At 35.8% G+C, this 25,289-nt stretch overlaps 1 protein-coding gene and 1 pseudogene across 6 annotated transcripts in view; both read left to right on the top strand.

Moving 5' to 3' along the window:
• The window catches only part of GPC5 (glypican 5), a 1,333,521-nt gene that overhangs the window by 549,077 nt on the left and 759,155 nt on the right, over positions 1-25,289 (top strand). The gene's annotated exons all lie outside the window — the stretch shown is intronic.
• Positions 24,707-25,266, top strand: LOC112826587 (small ribosomal subunit protein eS10-like; annotated as a pseudogene).

The raw sequence follows: 25,289 nt of genomic DNA, 5'->3' as shown, positions 1-25,289 counted from the left end.
GAAACTGAGAGGATTTACAGTAAAGATACAATATGCTAATCTGCGTGTTCTGCTAAACATAGCCTAAGGGACTATGTGTACATCTCTTAGATCACAGGGTGGCTGTTTGGGCTAAGAGAGCTTCGGGAAGGTAACTCCGCACAGCATTCCAACTGCTGAGTGGTCACGGAAGGCCCTGGCATTCCAAAGGCCCACGCCCTTCTCCGAAACCCTCCCTGCCCTCAGCGGCCTCTGTGTTACATTTTAGCAAGCCAGGTATTATGCTGATTTCATGCTCTACATTAACCCCAACACCCCAACATGCGCAACCTCCCCCACTATCAACATCTAGTACAAATAGCACACTTGTTACAACCAATGAGCCTAGATTGAAATGTCATTATCACCAAAAGTCCATAGTTTACTTTAGGTTGAGTGGGGTTTTTTTGGTTTTTTTTAAATTCTTTCTTCACTGCAGGGATGGAAACAAATGTTCAGGTCTTCTGTTATCCCAATTAGAAAACTGGACTTTGGGACTTTGCAATTTCTTGTGTTCTATCATGTTTTCTAATTACCTAGCCCCTCTTCATTTTTGTTCATGAACCTTTGAATTTTTTTTATTCCCTTCTCATAAAACCTTATATTTTACGTAAGAACACTTGAGCTTTGGTGCGTGTGTTTTTTACTAAACTGCATTCTACTCCTTTACTATTCAGAAGTAAGGAGTAGTCATGCAAGGATTACTTATTATTTGGCTATAACTTCTCAGAATATGTTCACATTTATATCATCTTAAAATGCCTCAGATGAGAAGAGCACAAAAAATAGTCTCAATAATGAGGTACATCTGGAGGGTAAATAAGAAGATTCAAAGTCATTGCAGAAAGATCATCAGTGCTTTTACTACTTTGGCTAAAAAGAAAATAAACATTAGTACAAATCAAGCTCCCCAAGGGCAAACTACTATTTATAAGTTAAAGACACACATATAGACTTACCTCTCTGAATCCTATGCTCTAATATTATTTTATATAAAAGGATATATACTATACATGTTTTTGCTTGGAACTTTCTTTACTCACACAATAGTATATGGTTGAGATTTTTCCATGTCAGTATATAGTATCTTTTATAACAACTGTGTAGTTTTCATTTAAAAAGGTATACCTTCATTTATGTAGCCATGATGGATTGTTAAGATATTTTCATTGTTATAAATAATATTTAGATGAATATCCTCTTAACTATAAATTTGTTTACTACTAAAGCATATATAAAATACATTCCCTCTTTTGCATAGAAATGTAAAGATTTATTTAAATAAAGTTGGTATAAGTTGCCCACTTTACACATAGGAATTTTTCACATTTATCTTAGATTTCATTTTGGGGGGGGAGTTCATCATTTTAATATTATAAATATATTTGCTATAGGTAGATAGTGAATAGATTGATAGATTGATAGATTAATAGATTGAGAGATCGATCCATAGAAGAAAATAATTTTTGAGTGATTTTTCAGGTCTAATTTATATTCCCTAATTCTATCACATACTGCCCTTTATAAGAATCAAATATACCTGTAATAGTAAAATGAGAAAGAACTGAGAGATTTTTATGGAATTGTGAATACATGAATTATTGATTCAAATGTAGTTACTGTAGTAATAGTGGTTGCCCTTTATGTTGAATCTAATTCATTGTCTTTAAAATTTGAAGTAAATATTAAAATAATTTTAGCTATCCTAAAATTACCTCTTTATCATCACATGGAGTATAAAGAATGATGGTTTTCTTTAACTTGATTCTCCATTGCTTTACTTTTTGCCACTTAAGAGAAAACTCAGAGAAAAAATATCTTGGTATTTTTCCAGAACCGCTTTACCGGTACCTTAATTTGGGTCCTCATCAATAAGAGAAGAAATACAGAATTCTCACAGCTCTTTTTGTTACTTCATAATACAGAAAAAGAGACATACATCTAAGAATAACTTTCTCACATGGCTGTGAAGGAGCTGTCTAGGATGGCAGTGATATAATTTTATTGTGAAGGAACAGAAGTCACTGAACTTCGGATTTTAAATATCCCAAACATAATTACAAACAATGCTTGTCAAGTTGTCATTGTCAATTTAAAAAAAATGAATTCCAGTTTGAGAATGGAAATTATTAAAGAAAGAAGACGAATTGTGCTATATCATTACCTCAATATACCTTACATTGTCACCAACCCTACTTAATTATTTGGCATATTTTAAAAATATTCTGGAAGTCAATCCCCTGGGTAGCCTATTGATGGCAGTTAGTTGTAAGCAGTAGAAGCAAATTGCAAACTCTAGGTTAATTGTGTTTAAATTCTAAGACATTGACCAGACCTACTGCAAAGCATAAAAGACGTATCAGTTTCTCCCCAGGAATTACTCCAGGGCTTGGAAAAGGGTGAGTTTGTATTGGTCCCTCTTTGTAACCCAGCTACTCTTCAGATAATGCATAGCACTTTAGTCAATAGGACATAGCAGAACCTGTTGCTTTGGAGATGTGATTTCTCTTGGAAATGGATGATAAATCACAATTATATAAACTGAGGGAAGACATAACATACCTATCAGCTGCATAATAATTATCACGGCAAGAGGAACCTATTGCATTTGCAAGATTAGAACTAACAGATTTCTCAGAGTGTGCAATAAATCAGTTTTGAAAATGCCAAGTCAAATCAGGTGTGCTAAGCTATTAAGTAGTGTTTGGTTTACAACAAAACCAGAAATTGAGTTAAAGAATTTGATATAGACATTTCAATTGCAAAGTACATAAGCAATACTAAAAGGTATGGCACATTTGCATATGCAACAATTTTATGCACTCATTGGAAAAAAAATTCAAACTGCAATGCAAAATAGGACTATTTCTATTTTAAGGGAATAAAATCAATTCATGAAATTAAATTTTTAAAGTTAATAATCACTCATACTTTTAATATAATCTAGAAATTATATTTTTCTTTATAATTAGATAAAAACATACAATTAAAGCAAAACCATTCAATATGCTCCCCTATAAACTAATTCTGTGACCAAAGGACATTCATACCCTCTTTGGGAATGGGACATTTTTGCTGTGTCAGTAAGAACTACATTTTTTTTTTTTTTTTTTGGTCTCAGTTTTCTATAGTTATCCCTCAGAGTCCATTACTAAAAGTGAAAAACGTGCCAACAGGTAAGGCTTTGGATAGTCACACACTTTTACTTCTCTTAATTTGTTTATATGACATGTTGCATATGGTATTTCATTAAGGAGAAAAGTTCTTCTTAAACAAACAAATGATACTCTAGACTCCAAGGTCTTTTTTATTGCTAGTATCTATTCTATGTTGCTAAGAACAGCAAGAATTTATCATTATTTCTTAACGTGTTTTCAAGTTTTGATGTTGGTGAAGCCATGCTTCTGTTTTTATGTTTTATTTTTTTTTCACTTTAGATGCTTTCTTATCTATTAAAGATCAAGTAATGAAGTCAAAGAAAGAAGGATGAAATGATTAGGAAAGGAAGAATTATGTTTTTTTGTTGTTGTTGTTTATTGATTGGGATTTATACTCTGGCCATTCTGTAGGGCATTTTTGTTATTAATTAATAACTGTTGACTGGATAACTGATAATAAAGTGGTAGATTTTCACTTGTAAGTAATGGACTTATATAGCTTTTAGGACCTATTGGTGGTACCAGCTAATTAAATAATGTCTCAGCTCATTTGCATTGGTTTAGTCCATACCAATTTTTATATTTGGTTACTTATATATAACTCTGTAAAATTTTTCAAATATTTATAAAAGTAAATGAGAGTGTTTCTTTTATACAGAGTTTGACTATTAAGGGATGTCGTCATGTTTTAGTGTAGTAATAACCAAATATGCCTAATCCCACAAAATAATTACTATAGAAAACTTCAATTTTATTTCAATGAAGCCGTTAGTATTTAAGACATCTTCCTTGAATTTGACATGTGTGTTTCCACATTATTTGAATATCCACATTGGTGGCAAATTTGTGGATGAGTTTGATTTTGTAAAATAGTAAACTTTCAAGTCCAGAAAACAATGTGGATTATCAAGATGCATATTAACCTGTTTGTGATGAAGGAGGAACTCTCCAATTCCATAATGGTTTGCCATCTGATTCTGAAAGCATGTTCCAAGGGGAATGAAAAGTATTTCCTTTGTTCTTTGTAGTTGAAGTACAATTTACATGCAGTGAAATGCACAGATCTTAAACAGGCAATTTGATGCATTTTAACAAATGCTAAATCTGTGTAATCCACATCCTTCATCATTGATTTAGCAAACATTTATTGAACACCAAGTGAGAACCCCTAGTTGCTAGAGATATAGTTATGAATCAGGTCAAATTATCACAGAGAGGTGTGGGGAGGAAGTCAAGAAAACGTGTCACTCAGTGGTAGAACCTCTTTAATATAAGTATTTACAGGAAGGAGAAATAGCAAGAGAGTGGATCCCTTTTATGGGGGAATCAGATTCAGAAAGACTGCCTATTAGAGGTAAGATTTTGCCTCCATGCTACCACTTCATGAACTGGCAAGGAAAGTGAGATTTACTTGAAAAGGAGACACCAAATTTACATTATAATGCAGATCTCAGCCACCTGGGACCAAAGGCTCTTTCTTGAAATCAATTTCTTAGGTTGATTTAATGGGTAAATGTCATAGTACTTGTTCAGTGTCATGAGATTCACTGTAATCCCCAAAACAGTTGGGTTTACATCATTAATAATAACATTCTTATAAATTGCATTCCATAGTAACTTAAATTTCCAAAATGAAAGTTTTGTGTTGTTTTTGTAATTTCAGATGTCAAAGTTTGCTAAGTCCCATTAAAGAAAATGACCAAATAGTTGTCCAAATCAAATCAACTTGTCGTCTAACAAAAGGGCTGTGAGAAGGAAAAAGCATAGAGTGAAACCTTCTAAGAAAAGGTTTTCTTGTTATTGATGAATGAGAGATGTCTAATTATTCCTCCCATGTCTGAGCCTGAGAGAGACAATATTAAAAAATAAACTGAGAGGTTTGAAGATTAACTCTGCAGCAAATTTAAAATAAATAAAAGAGCTTGGAGCTGAAATTTAAAGGTGGGTTCAAAACAAAAACATGATTTTCTTTTGAATCATTAGAATGAACAATTAAAAGGATTTTTCCTGACTAGAAAGCTAAAGACATTAATGATATTACATGAAGGAGTTTCAGACACCATAAATGTTAGCATACAGAGTTTAATACATAAGAATTCATATAAAGAAACTACTGATGAGAGTGATGCTCATAGGAATTCTGTGCATTAATAAATTGATCTAGATAAATGGCATCGACAGCTTATTATTTACCTCAAAATTATTAAAATTTTAATTATTTAAGAGTGACACTTTTGTTCAAAATTGATTTTTTTAGGAAATAATTAAATGGCTTAATATTACTAAGAACTGCCATTTTTAAATCAAGAAAAGTCTGGTCTAAACCTAGCAGATTCTTTATCAGAATTTGATGGCTCAAACTTCAAATTATGGGGACATAGACACAGAGGTTTTACAAAAATAGCTCAGCAGAATTGGAACAAAACAATTAGCTCTATTTTATAACCATACATGTTCACTGATGCCATTTTGCCACTCGTAATATGTTAGGTTATTAATATAAAAGTTGTGGGATAGCCTGAGGTCGTTTCTCACTCCAAATCATGTTTTTCAACCATGACTGCACTTTGAAACCACCTGGGAGTTTTAAAAATTACTGATGTCAGGGTTCCACCCCTAGAGTTTTTGATGTAATTGGTCTGAGATGCAGCTGGACATCAGGACTGCCAGCCAAGGTTGAGAAACGCTGCTCTAGAGAAACTTGAAATGTGAGAAGCTTGGAGATTTTAAAGGAGACCCCAGAGACAACTGTGCTACAGAAATTACAGCAAAATAACTGTTGCACATTGCTGAAAGAGAGGACACATAGTGTCAGGTAGGGAAGATGCCTCAAGAAGGGTTTCTTCAAATATATTACAATGTTTATCATAGATTTAATTAGCAATAATTGCGCCTCAGATAAACCTCAACAGTCTATTCAGAAAACATCTTACAAGAACAACAAAGCAATTCTCAATAAAACCAATTGTGTTAATAATTTTGGTTCATAAAATTTTGATGATGCAGAGAATGTAGAGCCTCTCAAATCAGTGATGTTGTTAAAGATCAAAATAATACTTTGAGAGCAACTGAAAGGTCAGTTAAATTATAACAAGGTATTTCTGATATGTGATTGGGATCATTGGTTTACTTTTGCTCAATTTTTCTGTTAACATAGTATCCAAATATTTATGAATTGTATTATTTTATAAGTAATCTCTAATCTCCACAAAATAAATGGGACCACAAAAAGTTTACCCCAGTTTCTGTGGAGCCCATAAATAATTGCTTTCAGGGGATGTTTAAATGAAATTATTTCCCTGACTGCAGGGGTGGGGATTGGTAAAGATTTGTCTTTTGTGAGTAATAAGAAGACTGTGCTTGGATATAAAAATAGTAAAGAAATAATTAGCTTTTTTTTTCTCAAAATTCCATGTTTAGCAAAGTTAATGAGTCCCTAAATTCCTAAAGCTGAATATTGGTGTGTAAATGAGCCCTCCAAACCAATAGAGAATAACCTTAATATTCATGGATATTTAGCTACAACCTAATTTCTTCTTATCATTTTCTATCTCCTAGGTTTAAAGCAAACAGATGTGTTGGCTCCTAAAAGGCCCCAAATAAGTTTTACTTTCCTGACAGTGTCCTTTATTAATGGGTTATTTTTTGAGAGGTCATTTATCAGGAACAAATTAAATTTACATTTTCAAAATTATACATTGGGTCAGTTGACCAGATCTTTGATCTCTTCTGTTTCCAGCTAACAAGTTTGGTTACTGATATACAGATGTTCAAAAATATTTGTTAGAAGTATACATTTTATTAATTGCCTTTTGAAAGGACTAGTGTAAGCTAGTTATTTTTTAAGATGCTTGGCATTTTGCATATTCATACTATCATTTATAGTGAATAATTTGCAAGACTGTAGCTATATGATTATTTTAGATATCAGTAACTGAATATGTAAGAGTTGAAAAGACGAGATTTTAAGTATGGGCTGAAGAGTTTGAACTTTAAGTAATTAGCCAATAAAATTTAAAAATAACCCACTTTCAGTGGAAGATTAATATTTCTTTTGGGGGAGGATTTTTATAGAACAGATATAAATTGAGAAATGGGGGTAGAAGCTTAAGGGGAAAAGATGGGTAGGTAAACTTGGAAAGTTTTGGACCTGGGAAGCACAGAATACTCAAGGACTTGAAAATAGGAGAAGTTACTCTATAACGTTAGAGGCTAAGGGCTGCCATATGCTAATCTAATCATAGGTTATGCTAATTGCTCTATGTCCAGTTGGCCCTGTGAAGTGATTTGTACCAAGAAGCGCTTTGGTAAATATTTACTAAATGAATGTTGGACGGTGGGATTGGAGGTGTGGGTATGGCTGAATGTGAAAGGATGTTGATGATTTACCCAGATTTTGTTACATTCGGTTTTGATAGAACAAACCTGGAAAGAGAAACAAAAGAAATAGAAAAGAGAAATGGAGCCCAGAAAAGGGCAAAGCTCCCTACAATGTGGTACTCACCCAGGGTATCCATTGGCTTCCCTGCATCATGTACTAGCCCCTTATCCAGAGTAGAGGTTTCCAGAGTTAACAGGTCCACTTCCTGTTCTCCATTTCCCTACTTCCCAGTCCTGCGGCCACAGGAAAATTAGCTGCTCTTCTGAGAGAGGGGTGGGCCAACTCTATACAATTTTCAGTATCATCTTTCAAATTACTCATTTTCACAAATGTTACTAATCAGGCTGAGAAAATAAAATGAAAACAAGCAGACTTGGTTTGAGGGACATGTGATTTGTTTTAGGATAGTGCTTCTTTAGTAGCAAATGAATCCTGCTAGACATGCAAGAGCTTGCTTCTAATCCAAAATAAACAAGATGTGTTTCACTGGAAAATTGCAGACATATCAAAGGGTAACTTGACAGCAAGTGTACAGATTACTATAAAAATGTTTCCTTTTTTTTTTTTTTTACATGTGGGTGTAATTCCTGCTTCAGTGCAAGAGGGTTCAATACCAGCTTTATTTAATAGGTTTTGTGTCAACTTCTGTACAAGGTGTTGTTTTGTTTTGTTTTTGTTTTTGTTTTTTATGAGGTAAGAAGAGGAATAAGAGGAGAACATTAATTCCAGATGGCTTTAAGCAAATGTTAGAAAGGTGAACATTCATAGGCTTCCAAATATCTGTTGGCTAGTTGACATTTACAAACACTGCACTAGGTAAGCTTTCTCCCTTAGCAATATTAGGGTTCTGGCAGCAAGTAAAGGATGTGTGAAGTGAAATATGCCATTCAAATATAGTAAAGAAAGAGGAGACTATTTGTAATCACTATTGGGGAAAAAATTCAAGAATCAAATCTTTCTGTTGTTTTAAATGTCCTATTAAAACATTGCAAAAAATGTGTAGTCTGTTATTTAAAGTATTTGGAACTATTAGCTCCATTTCTAACATCAAACTTGAAGGTCAGTTTTTGAGTGGCAGGTTATCTATTTAAATGAGGAAGGACTATGGTTTAAATTCCTGAGTGTACCCTGTTGAAACTGGATGAGAACAGAAGGCAGGGTTAATAATAAGAATGGTAGTGTTTATAAGGATTGCTTAAGGATGCAAGCTGGGGACCCACTAATTTTAATCCTTTAAGGCTGGTGTGTGCCCCATCCAGTTGTAGGAAAACAAAATGTGTATTTCCAAGCTGTATGTCTGAAGAACAGAAGAAATCCAACATAACAAATATGAAATTCCCAAATAGTGTGCAAACACATGTCAGTCATTACTGCAACCTAACATGGCAGTAATGCCTAACATGGCAGCTGGAGGCAAGAACTCCAAGCAACATATGTAGTTGATTGTGATGAATGTTTATCTGTATACAGATGTAACTTCAGAAATATGGAAATAACTCTAGAGTTTCTGGTTACTATGTCTATTAAGTTCTATACATTGTCTAACTTCAAAAGCAAAAATAGTTTACAAAATATAATGCCTACTGTATTTGACGGCTGTCTCTGTTTCTATTTGCTATGTATTTTTCCCCTGATCACATGCACAAGTACTCTCACGCATTTAGCCACATTCGTACGCATCCACACCCATGCATATATAAGGCTATACACCAAAATATCATAAGTGGTTATTGTTAAGATGAATCTGGTAGATTATCTTCATTTTCTACCTTTTACATGTCTGCATTAATTGCAAATTTTTAAATATGCCTGTGTTACCTCTTAAAAAATGAGAGATAAGAAATTTGTCAATTTTGGTAAATAAAAAAAGAATGCTTAGGGAATCAAGACATTCTAAGGAGTCTGTGACTTATATCTAAAAATGGTCTTCAATAATGAGATAGTCCTAATACCTCTATGGATATCCACAGTCCCAAGCAACTTGAATATTTTGTTGTTGTTATTGGAGAGATATATTTAACATTATTTAAATGATTTGAAAAATTGTTCAAACTTTCCAGAACATATAAAAAAGGAAAACTTTCAAATTAATTTTATGAAGTTAGCAAAACATTGATCATATATGGTATATTTTTAGAATTTTATTTTCTAATTGGTTATTGCTAGTATAAGGAAATAAGTTTCCTTAGATTTTTGTATGCAGATATTATAACCAGTGATCTTGCTAGCTACATTTACTTATTCTAACATTTAATTTTTTTCTGCACATACAATGCAATTTGCAAATAATGACGTATATTTCTTTTTTGCCAATACTTAGGCACTTTTTTATTTTTATTTTATTGAACTAGCTGGGGAATCTTGTTTCTGATCTCGGAAGGAAAGCTTTCAATATCTCCTTATTAATTATGATATATGTTTTAGGTTTTAATGGCTTATCTCTAATCAGGTTAAAGAAATTCTGTTCTATTCCTCATTTGTACATTTAAAAAATACAATTTTGTGCATCCTTTGAGATAAGATTTTCTCTTTCAAACAGTGCTGTAAATTACACTGATTGATTTTATGATGTTGAAATAATCTTGTATTATTGGAATACACCTGTTGTTTTTCATTTACTGTAGTTTTTTTATTGAACTATAATTCACATACCATAAAGTTCACCCTTTAAGAGTATACAATTCAGTGATTAGTATATTCATAAAGTTATGTAATGATCACCACAAATTCCAGAACAATTTTATCACTGAAAAACACAAAATTCTGTACCTCCTGTTAGTAAGATCCTGTTAACTCCTCTCCCCAGCCCCTGGCAATGACTGCCTACTTTCTGTCTCTATGGATTTGCTGTTTCTGGACATCCTGTATAAAGCAGTATCACACAATAGGTTTTGTGTCTGGTTTTATTCACTTCACAATGTTTTCAAGGTCCGTTCATGTTGCAGTGTGTTGTTCATTCCTTATTATGGTTGATAAGAAGTTGACATTCCACTTTTTATCCAGTGAATTGATGGACATTTGGGCTGTTTCTGCTTTTTGGCTATTATGGAGAAAGGTGCTACAAACATTTGTGTACAAGTTTCGGGTATGTATGTTTTCAGTTCTCTTAGATATATATACCTAGTAGTAAAATTTCTGGGGCATTTGGTCACTCTGTGTTTAACTTTGGTGAGGAAATGCAAAACTGTTTTCCAAAGTGGCTGTACCTCTTCACATTCCCACCAGAAATGTATGAGGGATTGTCTCCACATCGTCACCCTAGTGAGTGTGAAATCGTGTCCCGTTGTAATTTTGATTTGCATTTCCCTCATGACTAATAATGTTGAGCATCTTTTCATGTGCTTTTTGCACATTTGTGTATCTTCTTTGGAGAAGTCTCTATTCAAATCCCTTTCACGTTTGTAGTTGTTGAGCTCTAAGAGTTCTATATATGTTCTGAATACAAGTCCCTTATGAGATATATGATTTGTAAACATTTCCTCTCATTCTGTGAGTTGTATTTTCACTTTCTTGCTGGTTTATTTTACACATAAGACATTTCATTTTGATTAAGTACAATGTATCTCTTTTGTTGCTTGTAATTTGGTGTTACTTTAAGAAGCCCTGATCTAATCCAAGGTCGTCAAGATTTTTACTTATCTTTCTTATAAGACTTTTATACTTTTAGCTCTTACACTTAGGTTTGGATCTACTTTGACTTCTTGTATATAATGTAAGGTCAGAATCTAACTTCATCCTTTTGCATGTGTGTATACAATTTTCTCAGCACCATTTGTTGGAAAGACTATTATTTCCCTGTCAAATTGTTTTGCCACCCTTGTCAAGAATCAGTTGGCTATAAATATAATGGTTTATTTCTGAATACTCAGTTTTATTCCATTGGCCTATATGTCTATCTTTAAGCCAGCACCACACTGATAAAATTATACTAGCTTTGTAGAACGTTTGGAAATCTGGAAGTGTGAGTCTTTCAATTTTGTTGCTCTTTTTCTTTATTTCTTCTTCTTTTTTTTAAAGATTTTATTTATTTATTTGAGAGAGAGAGAATGAGAGATAGATAGCCCGAGAGGGAAGAGGGTCAGAGGGAGAAGCAGACTCCCCGCTGAGCAGGGAGCCCGATGCGGGACTTGATCCCAGGACTCCAGGATCATGACCCGAGCCGAAGGCAGCTGCCTAACCAACTGAGCCACCCTGGTGTGCCTTGTTGCTCTTTTTCAAGATTATTTAGGCTATTCTGGGACCTCTACTATATTAGTTTCCTAATGTTGTTGTAACAACTCACCATAAGTTTATTATTTTACAGTGCCTAAAATTAAGGTGTCAGTAGCAGGCTGCCTTCCTTCTATAGTCTCTGGATAAGAATCCCTTTCCTTGCTTTTTCCAGCTTCTAGAGGCCTTCTGCATTCCTTTGCTTGTGGTCCAGCTTGCCATCAGTCCAGTATCTTCCATCATCCCACATGTTTCTCAGGTTCTACTACTCATGCCTCCCTCTTTCCTTTATAAGGATTGCATTGGGCCAAACCAGATCATCCATGATAATTTACCTGAACTCAAATTCCTCAATGTAATTATATCTAAGTCTCTTTAGTCATGTAAACTAAACTCTTTCCAGGTTCTGGGACATGGACATCTTTTGGGAGCCATTATTCTCTTATCATACTTGCATTTCCATATGAATATTAGGAACAACTTGTCAATTTTTGCAAAACAGTCAACTAAATTTTTGATAAGGAGTAGTGAATCTGGGGTGCCTTGGTGGCTCAGTTGGTTAAGCATCTGCCTTCAGCTCAGGTCATGATCCCGGGTCCTGGGATCGAGTCCTACATCAGCCTCCTTGCTCAGTGGGGAGGCTGCTTCTCCCTCTGCCTCCCGCTCTTCCTGCTTGTGCTCTCTCTCTCTCTGTCAAATAAATAAATAAAATCTTAAAAAAAAATAAAAGGAGTAGTGAATCTGAAGAATGCTTTGGAGTATATTGCCATCTTAACAATATTGAGCCCTCAGATCCATGAACATGACATGTTTTTCTATTTAATTTCTTTCAGTGGTGCTTTGTACAGGTTTTATACTTTTTTGGTTTAAATTTATTCTTTTGTCATTCTTTTAAATGCTGTTTTAAATGGAATTATTTTCTTTATTTTAGTTCCTGGAATAAATCACTCACACTTACGATATATAATCCTTTCTATCTGTTGCTGCATTTGATTTGATAGTATTTTATTGTGGATTTTTGTTTATCTAGTCATAAGGGATATTGATGTATAGTTTTTCTTTCTTTTAATATCTTTGTCACAGTTTTGGTATCAGACTTCTTAGGATGAGCTGGAATGTGTTCTTTCTCTGTCTATTTTTTTGGAGGAGTTTGTGAAGGATTGGTGATAACTTTTCTTTTAACATTTGGTAGAACTTACCAGGGATGCCATCTAGCTTTTGGGCCATTTGGGCTTTTTCTTTGCAGAAAACATGTTGATTACTAACTCAGTCTCTTTATTTATTATAGATCCATTCAGATTTTACATTTCTCCTCAAGTCAGTTTTGGTAGTTTGTGTCTTTGTAGGAAGTTATTCATTTCATGTAGATCATCTAATTTGTTGGCCTATAATTGTTCATAGTATTTTCTTACATTCCTTCTTGTGTCTATGAGGTGGATAGTGATGGCCCCGTTTTGTTCCTTTCTTTAGTCATTTGAGTCTTCTTTCTCTTATTTTTGGTCAATATAACTAAAGGTTTTGGGGGTTTTTTGTTTGTGTTTTCAAATAACCAACTTTGGTTTCACTGATTTTTCTCTTTGGCTTTCCTACTCTCTAATTCCTTTATTTACACTGTAATCATGATTATTTCCTTTCTTTTGTTGTTTTTTTTTTTTAAGATTTTATTTATTTATTTGACAGAGAGAGAGCACGAGAGCAGGAACACAGGCAGGGGGAGTGGGAGAGGGAGAAGCAGGCTTCCTGCAGAGCAGGGAGCCCGATGTGGGACTCGATCCCAGGACCTTGGGATCATGACCTGAGCCGAAGGCAGACGCTTAACGACTGAGCCACCCAGGCACCCTTGCTTGTTTTTTTTTTTTAATTTTATTTAATTATGTTATGTTAGTCACCATGCATTACATCATTAGTTTCTGATGTAGTGATCCATGATTCATTGTTTGCACATAACACCCAGGGCTCCACGCAGAACGTGCCCTCTTTAATACCCATCACCAGGCCAACCCATCCCCCCATCCCTCCCCTAGAACCCTCAGTTTGTTTCTCAGAGTCCATAGTCTCTCATGGTTCATCTCTTCCTCCGATTGCCCCCCTTCATATTTCCCCTTCCTTCTCCTAATGTCCTCCATGCTCTTCCTTATGTTCCACAAATGAGTGAAACCATATGATAATTGACTTTCTCTGCTTGACTTATTTCACTTAGCATCATCTCCTCCAGTCCCATCCATGTTGATGTAAAAGTTGGGTATTCATCCTTTCTGATGGCTGAGTAATATTCCATTGTATATAGGGACCACATCTTCTTTATCCATTCGTCTGTTGAAGGGCGTCTCGGCTCTTTCCATAGTTTGGCTATTGCGGACATGGCTGCTATGAACATTGGGGTGCATATGGCCCTTCTTTTCACTACATCTGTGTCTTTGGGGTAAATACCCAGGAGTGCAATTGCTTGGTCATAGGGTAGCTCCATTTAAATTTTTTTTTTTAAAGATTTTTATTTATTTGACAGAGAGAGAGAGACACAGAGAGGGAACACAAGCAGGGGGAGAGGGAGAGGGAGAAGCAGGCTCCCCACTGAGCAGGGAGCCTGATGCGGGGCTCGATCCCAGGACCCTGGGATCCTGACCTGAGCTGAAGGCAGACGCTTAACGACTGAGCCACCCAGGCGCCCCTATTTTAAATTTTTTGAGGCACCTCCACACTGTTTTCCAAAGTGGCTGTGCCAACTTGCATTCCCACCAACCGTGTAAGAGGGTTCCCCTTTCTCCACAACCTCTCCAACATTTGTTGTTTCTTTCCCTGTCAACTTTTGCCATTCTAACTGGTGTAAGGTGGTATCTCAATGTGGTTTTGATTTGAATTTCCCTGATGGCTAATGATGAACATTTTTTCATGTGTCTGTTAGCCGTGTGTATGTCTTCTTTGGAGAAGTGTCTGTTCATTTCTTCTGCCCATTTTTTGACTTGATTATTTGTTTTTTGGGTGTTGAGTTTGAGAAGTTCTTTATAGATCTTGGATACCAGCCCTTTATCTATAGTGTCATTTGCAAATATCTTCTCCCATTCTGTGGGTGGCCTCTTTGTTTTGTTGACTGTTTCCTTTGCTGTGCAGAAGGTTTTTGTCTTGACGAAGTCCCAAAAGTTCATTTTTGCTTTTGTTTCACTAGGCTTTGGAGATGTATCTTGAAAGAAATTGCTGTGGCTGATGTCAAAGAGGTTACTGCCTATGTTCTCCTCTGTGATTTTGATGGATTCCTGTCTCACATTGAGGTCTTTCATCCATTTTGAGTTTATCTTTGTGTATGGTGTTAGAGAATGGCCGAGTTTCATTCTTTTGCATGTGGCTGTCCAATTTTCCCAGCACCATTTATTGAAGAGACTGTCTTTTTTCCATTGCATATTTTTTCCTGCTTTGTCGAAGAGTATTTGACCGTAGAGTTGAGGGTCCATATCTGGGCTCTTTATTCTGTTCCATTAGTCTATATGTCTGTTTTTGTGCCAGTACCATGCTGTCTTGGTGATCACAGCTTTGTAATATAGCTTGAAATCGGGCAACGTGATGCCCCCAGGTTTGTTTTGGTGATTCGGGGTCTTTTCTGATTCCGTACAAATTTTAGGATTGTTTGTTCCAGCACTTTGAAAAATGTCATTGGAATTTTGATCAGGATGGCATTGAAGGTATAGATTGCTCTGGGTAGCATAGACATTTTAACAATGTTTATTCTTCCAATCCATGAGCATAGAATGTTTTTCCATCTTTCTGTGTCTTCTTCAGTTTCTTTCATGAGTGTTCTGTAGTTCCTAGAGTATAGATCCTTTACCTCTTTGGTTAGGTTTATTTACGGCAATCAGACAACAAAAAGAAATAAACGGTATTCAAATTGGCAAAGAAGAAGTCAAACTCTCTCTTTTCACAGATGACATGATACTTTATGTGTAAAACCCAAAAGACTCCACCCCCAAATTTCTAGAACTCATACAGCAATTCAGTAATGTGGCAGGATACAAAATCAATGCACAGAAATCAGTTGCTTTCTTATACACTAACAATGCAACTGTGGAAAGAGAAATTAAAGAAATGATTCCATTTACAACAGCACCAAAAACCGTAAGATACCTTGGAATAAACCTGACCAAAGAGGTAAAGGATCTATACTTTCTTTTGCTTGTTTGGATTTAGTTTGTTCTCTTTCTATTTTTTTTTAAATGGAACATTAGGCTATTTCTATGATTTTTTTTCTATTCTTTTTATTTTCTGTTCTTCACAAGCGTAAACTTGATGGCTTATTTTCAAGTTTTCTGATTCTTTCTTTTGTCAGTTGAAATTGGCAGGTGAGTCCCTCTTGTGAATTTTTAAAGTTTTTGCCTAATAAACTCAACATCTCAGCCTCCTCAGGGACAGTTCTATTAACTGTTTGCTCTTGTGTGTATGGACAGTGCTTTTATGTTTCTTCACATGTGCCATATTGTTTTACTGAAAATTGTACATGTTCAGGTATATAATGTTGCAACTCAAAATCAGTCTTGCCCTTCCCTAGGGTTTTTTCCTCCTTGTTGATGTTTGCTGTTGTTTGTGTTGCTGTTTGTTTACTTAATGACTTTCCTAAACTAATTCTATAATTCTATAAACAATGTATTCATTGTCATAAGTGGCCACTAAAATTTCCATTCAGCTGCACTGGTGTTTAGCTAATTATTTTATAGAGATTTCTCTAAATGTCTTGAACGGATGAGATTCCCTGTGTTTCCTGAGAAGCTGTGTGTTTGTGTGTGTGTGTGTGTGTGTGTGCACTACAATACAGCTTCAGTATCTTGTAGGCAGTTGACACATGGCCTTAGAATTCACTTCTTGCTTGTGCAGTTCCTGAGGTTCATCCAGAAGTAAGAGACAAGGCCTTCTCAGGTCTTCATGGGCCTATAAGTACAGCCTTGAGCATGAGCATGGCTTTCAGATTCATGCATATATCAATCACAAAAATCAACATAAAGCTCACTGTTCTTATTTTTTAAATTTTATTTTATTATGTTATGTTAATCACCATACATTACATCATTAGTTTTTGATGTAGTGTTCCATGATTCATTGTTTATGTATAACACCCAGTGCTCCATTCAATACGTGCCCTCTTGAATACCCATCACCAGGCTAACCCATCCCCCACCCCCTCCCCTCTAGAACCCTCAGTTTGTTTCTCAGAGTCCACAGTCTCTCATGGTTCATCTCCCCATCTGATTTCCCCCCTTCATTTTTCCCTTCGTACTATCTTATTTTTTTTTTAAACATATAATGTATTATTTGTTTCAGAGGTACAGGTCTGTGATTCATCAGTCTTGCACAATTCACAGCGCTCACCATAGCACATACCCTCCCCAATGTCTATCACCCAGCCACCCCATCCCTCCCACCCCTGACCACTCCAGCACCCCTCAGTTTGTTTCCTGAGATTACGAATTCCTCCTATCAGTGAGATCATATTATACATGTCTTTCTCTGATTGACTTATAGTGAAGTAAGTCAATCCCTGTTCTTATTGAGATTCAGTTATTTTTTCTTGAAAAAAACGAAAAAAAACAAAAAAACACTTTTCAGATTGTTATAAACCATTAGTTCATTTCCAAAGCTCTGAAAATTGGATTTTGACTATTTTGCCAAACTCTCATTGTTTTTATGGAAGAGAAAATTTTCATGAGTCTTTATTCCACCATATGTGCTGATGTTACTCCCATTGATTACACTTTTGATGTACCACTGAAGTCACTTTTCTAATATTTTACCTAGGATCTTAACATCTACATTTCTGATGGAGATTGTAGCTGTCTTTCTTGTAATGTCTTAGATTTTCCATACAGAGGTGATGTTGGCCTGAGGCCAAATTGTAAATTATTTTCTCCTTTTTTGTAATTCTCTGGAAGGATTTGTATAAAATTGGTGTTGTATCTTCCTTAAATATTTGGTATAATCATGGTGAAACCATATGAGCCAGAAATTTTCTTGATGAGAAGGTTTTTAAGTGTGGATTTGATTTGGTTAATACATATGAGACTATTCAAACTTTCTTTCTGCTTTTTTTTTTTTGAGTTACATTTTATTTTGAAATGCACTGCTGTTTTTAATTGTTATTAATATTCCCTTAACCATTCTTAGTGTCTATGAGATCTATAATGACATATAATCTTACTCTTCTTCCATTCCTTACATTAGTTATTTGTGCTGCAAATGGATCTCTCTACGTATTTGTAATTATTATTTTCCAGATACTTTCTCCTTGTGTTGAGTAGACCTATTTAAATATAATTACCTCAGAATATTTTTTAATGTTTTAAAAAAGATTAGGCAGTTCATAATGGCTAAATCTTGGAAGCAGCCAATGTGTCTTTCAATAGGAGAATGGATGAATAAACTGTGGTACATCAAGACAATAGGCTATTATTCAGCACTGTCAAGACATGAGCTATCAAGCCATGAAAAGACATGGAGGGAACTTAAATTCACATTGCTAAGTAAAAGAAACCAACCTGAAAATCCTGCGTACTTTAATTTCAATTATATGACATTCTGGAAAAGGCAAAACTATGGAGACAATAAAAAGATCACTGGTTGCCAAGGTTTGGGGGAGGGGGAGGGATGAATAGGCAGAACACGGAGGGTTTTTCGTGCAGGGAAAACACTCTGTATTGTATTATACTAATAGATACATGTCATTGTACATTTATCTAAACTTTCAGAATGTACAATGCTAAGAGTGAACACTAATGTAAACTCTGGACTTGGGGTGATTATGATGTGTCAGTGTAGTTCATCAGTTGTCCTCTACTGTGGTGGGGGACAGGCTAGTGGAGGAAGCTAGGCATGGGTATGTGTGTGGCTGGGGAGGTGAGAGTTATATGCGAAATCTCTGTACACTCTGTTAATTTCTGTTTTAAATCTAAGACTACCCTAAAATAGTCTTTGGAAAAAAAAAAAACCTTAAGGGCGCCTGGGTGGCTCAGTTGGTTAAGCGACTGCCTTCGGCTCAGGTCATGATCCTGGAGTCCCGGGATCGAGTCCCGCATCGGGCTCCCTGCTCAGCGGGGAGTCTGCTTCTCTCTCTGACCCTCTTCCCTCTCGTGCTCTCTCTCATTCTCTCTCTCAAATAAATAAATAAAATCTTTAAAAAAATAAAAAAAATAAAAAATAAAAAAATAAAAAAAAACCTTAAAAAAGATTAGACATAATCGATTTACTAGAAACCAAGTAAAACATCAACATGTTACTAGTGTTTTTAAAAAAATACTATTAGTGAAGTATTTTCTCCTCGATGGATTCAAGAAGAGAAGAATATAGATGGGTGGTCTCTCTAATCAAAAACATGTAGTTTTTGTTCAGGTGTCTGAATGGATTAACTAAATTAAAATAACAGTAAAATGCGTGTTTATGTGTGTGTGCTCTTGCATACCAATCCCGGTAGTTTAGAAATTTAGAAGTTTAGAAGAACATGCTTTGAATAAATTATGCACAATTTACTTACTATTATCTTGAGTGAACGAGATAATAAGAGTTCATTGTTGCAGTACTTTTTCTATGAAATAATACTTTTTTAAATCTAAGAGTGCCTTCTATCTGCTTTATTTATCTAAAATGTTTTAATTTAGTCTGAATTAAAGTGTTCCTCCAATAAACGTATTTTCTGTTTTTATAGTAAGGGTTTTTAAAACCTCTGAGCCATATCAAACACATACACACAAGTGCGAACACCAACACATAGAGCTATAAAACAACATAGAGTCCTAGAGGACAAGTGTCTATAGTTCTCATTCATTCATTCATTCATTCATTTAACAAATATAAGAATTTGATCCCAGGCTAATGCCCAAATGAATAAAACATGATCTACTATTGAGAGCACCACAGTATATTAACTTTGTAAACTGACTTGAAATCTCCCTGGGCAAAATGCTAAACTTCTCATATATAATAATGGCTTCATTTACAATTTATAAGATGATGACTGCCAAATTATACAATCAGCTTGACTTTTATCCAGAACTGCCAAATCTGTATAAAACTTTCAAAACATACCCACCCAGAATTACCACAGGCACTTCAAACTCCACATGTTCAAAATAGAACTCATTCTTTTCCCCCATAAAATCCTTCCCTGCCCCTCTATTTATACTCTTGATTAATGCAGTAGCAGAATAAAGCCCCCAAAGATGTCCATGTCCTGATGCTTGGAATCTTTGGATACGTTGCATTTCATGACAAAAGAGACTCTGCCACTATAATTATGTTAAAAATCTTAAGATAAGGACATTATCTTGGATTGTTTTGGTTAGCCCAATATAATCACATGAGCTCTTAAAAGCAGAGAGCTTTCTGTAGCCCATGTCTGAGAGATAGGGCAGAAGGGAAAGTTATAGAGGTAGGTAGTGTGTAAGGTTGCTGGATAATCCACATGGAAACCATGACGGGGAATGTAGGTGGTCTCTAGGAGTAGAGTTGGCTCCCAGCTGACAGACAATAAAGAAGTGTGGAGTGCAGTACTATAAACACGAGGAACTGACTTTGGCCAACTACCTGAATGAACTTCGAAGCAGATGTCTCTCCAGAACCTCCAGTAAAAAAATGCAGGAGTATTGGAGTTAATTGTATTATTACCTGAATACAATATACTTTTTAAACCACATAAACTTCATGCTTTTCTGATCTTACAAAAGTCATTTTCTCTACCTTGAAAACTCTCTTCAGGGTTATTTATCCTCCTGTGTCTTCCTCTTAGGTGTCAGCTCAAATGCTCTATTGAATGTGAAGTCTTTCTACATGCTCCCAAGTGAATATAGTCCTGCTTCACTTTTCACCTGTCAGTTTATAAGGACTTATATTACTGTACACGCCGTTTATGGGAATTTTTTGTTTACATGTCAGTCTCCCCACTAAACTGCTAACATAGTTTCTTTCTCATTTTTCTAGTCCCTATCAGTTGTTGAGCTTATATCATATAGACTCTATGAAGTGTATGTATCACTTCACACATTAGAATGGCTATCATCAAGAAGACAAGAGATAACAAGTGTTGGTAAGGTTGTGGAGAAAAGGGAACCCTTGTGCATTGTTGATGGGAATGCAAAATGGTGCAGCCACTATGAAAAATAGGATGGAGGTTTCTCAAAACTTAAAAAAATACAGTTACCTTATGATTCAGCAGTTTCACTCATGGGTGTATTTCCAAAGGAAATGAAAATAGGAAATCAAGAAGACATCTACACTTTCTTGTTCATTGCAGCATTATTTACAAGAGCCAAGATATAGAATCAACCCGTGTCTATAGACAGATGGATAAAGAAGATGTGATAGGTATTTACATACAATGGAATATTATTCAACCATGAGAAAGAAGGAAATTCTGTCATTTGGGACAACACAGATGGACCTTGAGGGCATTTTGCTATGTGAGATAAGTCAGACAGAGAAAGACAAATATTTTATGATCTCTCTAATATGTGGAATCAGAAAATGCCAAATTCATAAAAATAGGGTGTGAAATGGTGGTTATCAGAGGCTGGGGGAGGTGGGAGAATTAGGGAGATGTTGTTTAAAGGTGCATTCTTGCAACCAGTAGATAAATAAGTTCTGGACATCTAATGCACAGAATGACTTTAGACAACAAGACTGTATTATAAATTTCAAAGTTGCTAAGAGATTAGATCTTAATTGTTCTCACCACACACACACACACCGTGTACACACACACACCAATAATGATGTGATATGACAGAAGTGTTAGCTAACACTACAGTGGTCATCATATTCAAAGCATCATAATCAAACCAACATGTACACCTTAAACTTATACAATGTTATATGTCAATTATATCTAAATAACAATGAATTAAAAAATAAATGTATGTGAACTAGTGAAGTAAGAAACATATGATCTTAGATAACTTATCCTAAAACAACTACTTTATTCTTTCAATCTATAAATTCCCTCCGCTCTAGTATTTTATATTTTTGTTGCTATTCATGGATTTTATGCATTTAAAGATATTTTCTTACTGATAGCCCAAATTCTTTTGTATATTTTTTTGCTTTATAACATATCTTGCAAAGTTTTGTCTGGTTAGCAATATACCTTTTAATTTTATTGTGAATGATATAGAACTTTACAATTTGTATGAAATCAAATTGGTCAGTATTTTCCTCTCTGAGTTCTTCTTCTTTGAACGCTTTTTCTACCTCCAGGTCAGATAAATATCCATCTATATTTTCTTTTGGGTGTTTTCTGAAGCAACAAATCCCTTGTTCAAAATGAAATTGTTTTGAAGTGTGAAACTCCAACTTTATTTTTCCAACTAGTTAACCAGTTACCCCACTTTTCAGCATTATCTGCTGCATAAGCTTTTCTTATCCCATTGACTTGAAATCCCAAAAACTGTCTTGGAAAAAATTTCATTGATTTGTCTATTCTTGTATTTGTACAGCACTGTTTAATTACTGTCATTACAAAACTACCTCAGCTTTCTGCAACATTTTTTGGATGATTTTCCAACATTTCAACATTTATTCTTCCAGATGAAATTTAATATTTTAAATCAAAAGCTAAAAAAATGCTCTATTAAATTTGTATTTTTTTGGAGAGAATCAACAAATAATAAATTTGTAATTATTTCTTTTAAATCCCTAAGGAAAGTGATATTTTCTTCATATATATATGAATATATAATATTTATTTTTAATTCTTTAAAATTAATTTTTGGTAATTTTTTAATTTAAACAGTTAATGTTATTTTTCAAGTAAATAAAATAATAGGAAAAATAATCAGGCATAAAAAGAGAAAAGGAAAAGTAGTTGCACTCTTAAACATATAGTAGAATTCAAGGAAAAATCCTATTTTATTTTCGATTTTGGATTTCCTGTGTTCTAGTCTTATTTCAGTCTACTCTCTTTCCATGCCAGCATCTCTCAAAGCCACCTTTCTCTCCTATTTTCCTAAAAGTTATGGCTCATATATTTTTGTGGATAAAAAGATTTTTCCTAGTTTTCTTCTGTTTCATGTATCAAATCCTTTTCATAAATCTGTTATATTTGAATGTGGAGTATTTTGATGTTAGATGCTTGCAAAAAATCAATTTCTTCATTTGTAACTACAGAGATTTAGATTTAAGCCATACTTTTTCCAGTAGAACACACAGATGGCCCTTAGCTCCTTTGAGTTTCTATGTGGACCTAATAAGCTATTTCCCTCTCAACTGTATCCCTAAAGGGCAATTTTATGGGCAGATCCCTAATCCAGTCTCTGGGCATTAATCAAGCATGGCTTTATTGGACTAATGTGGGGACATCTGTGTTTTCACTCTGGAATCTATGCTAGAGAGTGAATGCCTTTGCTCTAGTCCTTATTTGTACCTTTGACTCTAACTGGCTTATGTAAAATTCCCTGCTGCAGGGTGATGATTTTCTTCAAAGAAACTGCTTTAATTCTGGTGTTAAAGGCATACTATGTAGATGAGTCGAAGCTTTTTTAATGTTCTTGAGGACTCTCTGTGCTGTTTTGGTTCAGATAGTATGTCGTGATGTATTGTAAACTCACTTACATTGAAGTCAATAGAACATTTTTCATTATACTGTTTATGACAGTGTATCATAATTTGTTAATATATGACTCCTATTTCTGGACCCTGAGCATCTTAGAGGTAGGGCATTATATCTTATTCGTATCTTTTTTTTTTTTTAAAGATTTTATTTATTGATTTGAGAGAGAGAGAGAGAGCACATGAGAGGGGGGAGGGTCAGAGGGAGAAGCAGACTCCCTGCCGAGCAGGGAGCCCGATGCAGGACTCGATCCCAGGACTCCAGGATCATGACCTGAGCCGAAGGCAGTCGCTTAACCAACTGAGCCACCCAGGCGCCCATATCTTATTCGTATCTTTATCCATAGATTTTTGTTCTGGTTCTGTACACAATTGCTCAATAAATCTTTTTTTGCTAAAGCATTCAATGCATTTGTCTTTTCCTCCTCAACTGAATTTTAATCTCAAAATAAATACGTATTTACTTTATACCAGCTTTATCTACAAATCCTAGCACAGTGCTATATATGTTTCGCTTAGTAAACCCTGCATAGATCAAGGAGCATTCTGGAGAATTAGTGCGGGCATTTGAGCCTTACTGAGAACACTGTTATTACAGTCGGCCCAGTTGTACTGGATGGCAGAGCAAGGTATTGCTAAAACATTCTTGCAACAGGTTCCAGTTCCCACACTGACACTGGAAATAGGTCACCGTGCTGAGGTGTGGAGGATGTCACAGTTTCCATCAAACTCTCCAGAGCCTCTCACGTAAAAATAGCAAGCTGATCTGCACACAGACTTGAAGTTTAAAAAAATAATAAAAAAAATTAAAAAGAAAACTTTGATCCTCCAAGTCTGAAGAGACCCCAGAACCGCACACCCTCTTGAGGAAGACGCCGGAGATCATGTCGGCCAGGACTCCTTCCCACCTGACTTTTTGTAGTCGTGCCTTTTCTCCTTCCCCATCTCCTCCAGTGTCACTCAGTTCACCGCAGCGCGTGTGAACAGTGGGAGAGGTGCAGCCCACGGCCAGATCATAGCAAGTGGAGGCCGTGAGGAGAGAAGATGTGTGAACAGTGGGGCGAGGCCGGATTGCTGGAGACAGCAGAGACGGCAGGGGCCGAGGGCTCTCAAGACGTTGAACCACGATGCCATCAGGGCAAGAACGCTGAGGGTGTAAGAAAAAGAGGTGACATGACCTGCTGTCCATTTTGGAGGGTAGCACAGGGAAACAAGTCAAGACAGGAGACATACTATGGTTTAGAGGCAGAGAAGGGATTTGAGGAGATCTTTGGGAAGAATATGTAAATTGAGAGAGAGGACAGGGAAAGTGTATTCAGAGTACAGGCTACAACATACACTTAAGAAGCTAAAACAACCTTACCAGCTCCGGCCGCTGAGATGTTGATGCCCAAGAAGAGCCAAATTGCCATTTATGAACTCCTTTTCAAGGAGGGAGTGATGGTGGCCAAGAAGGATGTCCACATGCCCAAACACCCCGAGTTGGCAGACAAGAATGTGCCCAACCTTCACGTCATGAAGGCCATGCAGTCTCTCAAATCACGAGGCTACGTAAAGGAACAGTTTGCCTGGAGACACTTCTACCGGTACCTTACCAACGAGGGCATCCAGTATCTCCGTGATTACCTCCACCTGCCCCCCCGCCCCCGAGATGGTGCCTGCTACTCTGTACCGTAGCCGCCCTGAGACTGGCCGACCGCGGCCCAGAGGTCTGGAGGGAGAGTGACCTGCAAGGCTCACACGAGGGGAAGCTGACAGAGACACCTACAGACGAAGCGCTGTGCCCCCTGGTGCCGACAAGAAAGCTGAGGCCGGGGCTGGGTCAGCAACTGAGTTCCCGTTTAGAGGCGGATTTGGTCGTGGACGTGGTCAGCCACCTCAGTAAAGTTGGAGATGTTTTGTGTTGAATACATCTGTAGCCAGAAAAAAAAAAAAAAAGCTAAAACAAAACACAA

This window comes from Callorhinus ursinus, unplaced genomic scaffold (assembly GCF_003265705.2).
Source record: "Callorhinus ursinus isolate GAN/ISIS: 27379988/994484 unplaced genomic scaffold, GSC_fseal_2.0 scaffold7, whole genome shotgun sequence".
Taxonomy (NCBI): domain Eukaryota; kingdom Metazoa; phylum Chordata; class Mammalia; order Carnivora; family Otariidae; genus Callorhinus; species Callorhinus ursinus.
Note: the sequence above shows the minus strand (reverse complement) of the source record. Positions and strands in the feature narration are given on the sequence as shown.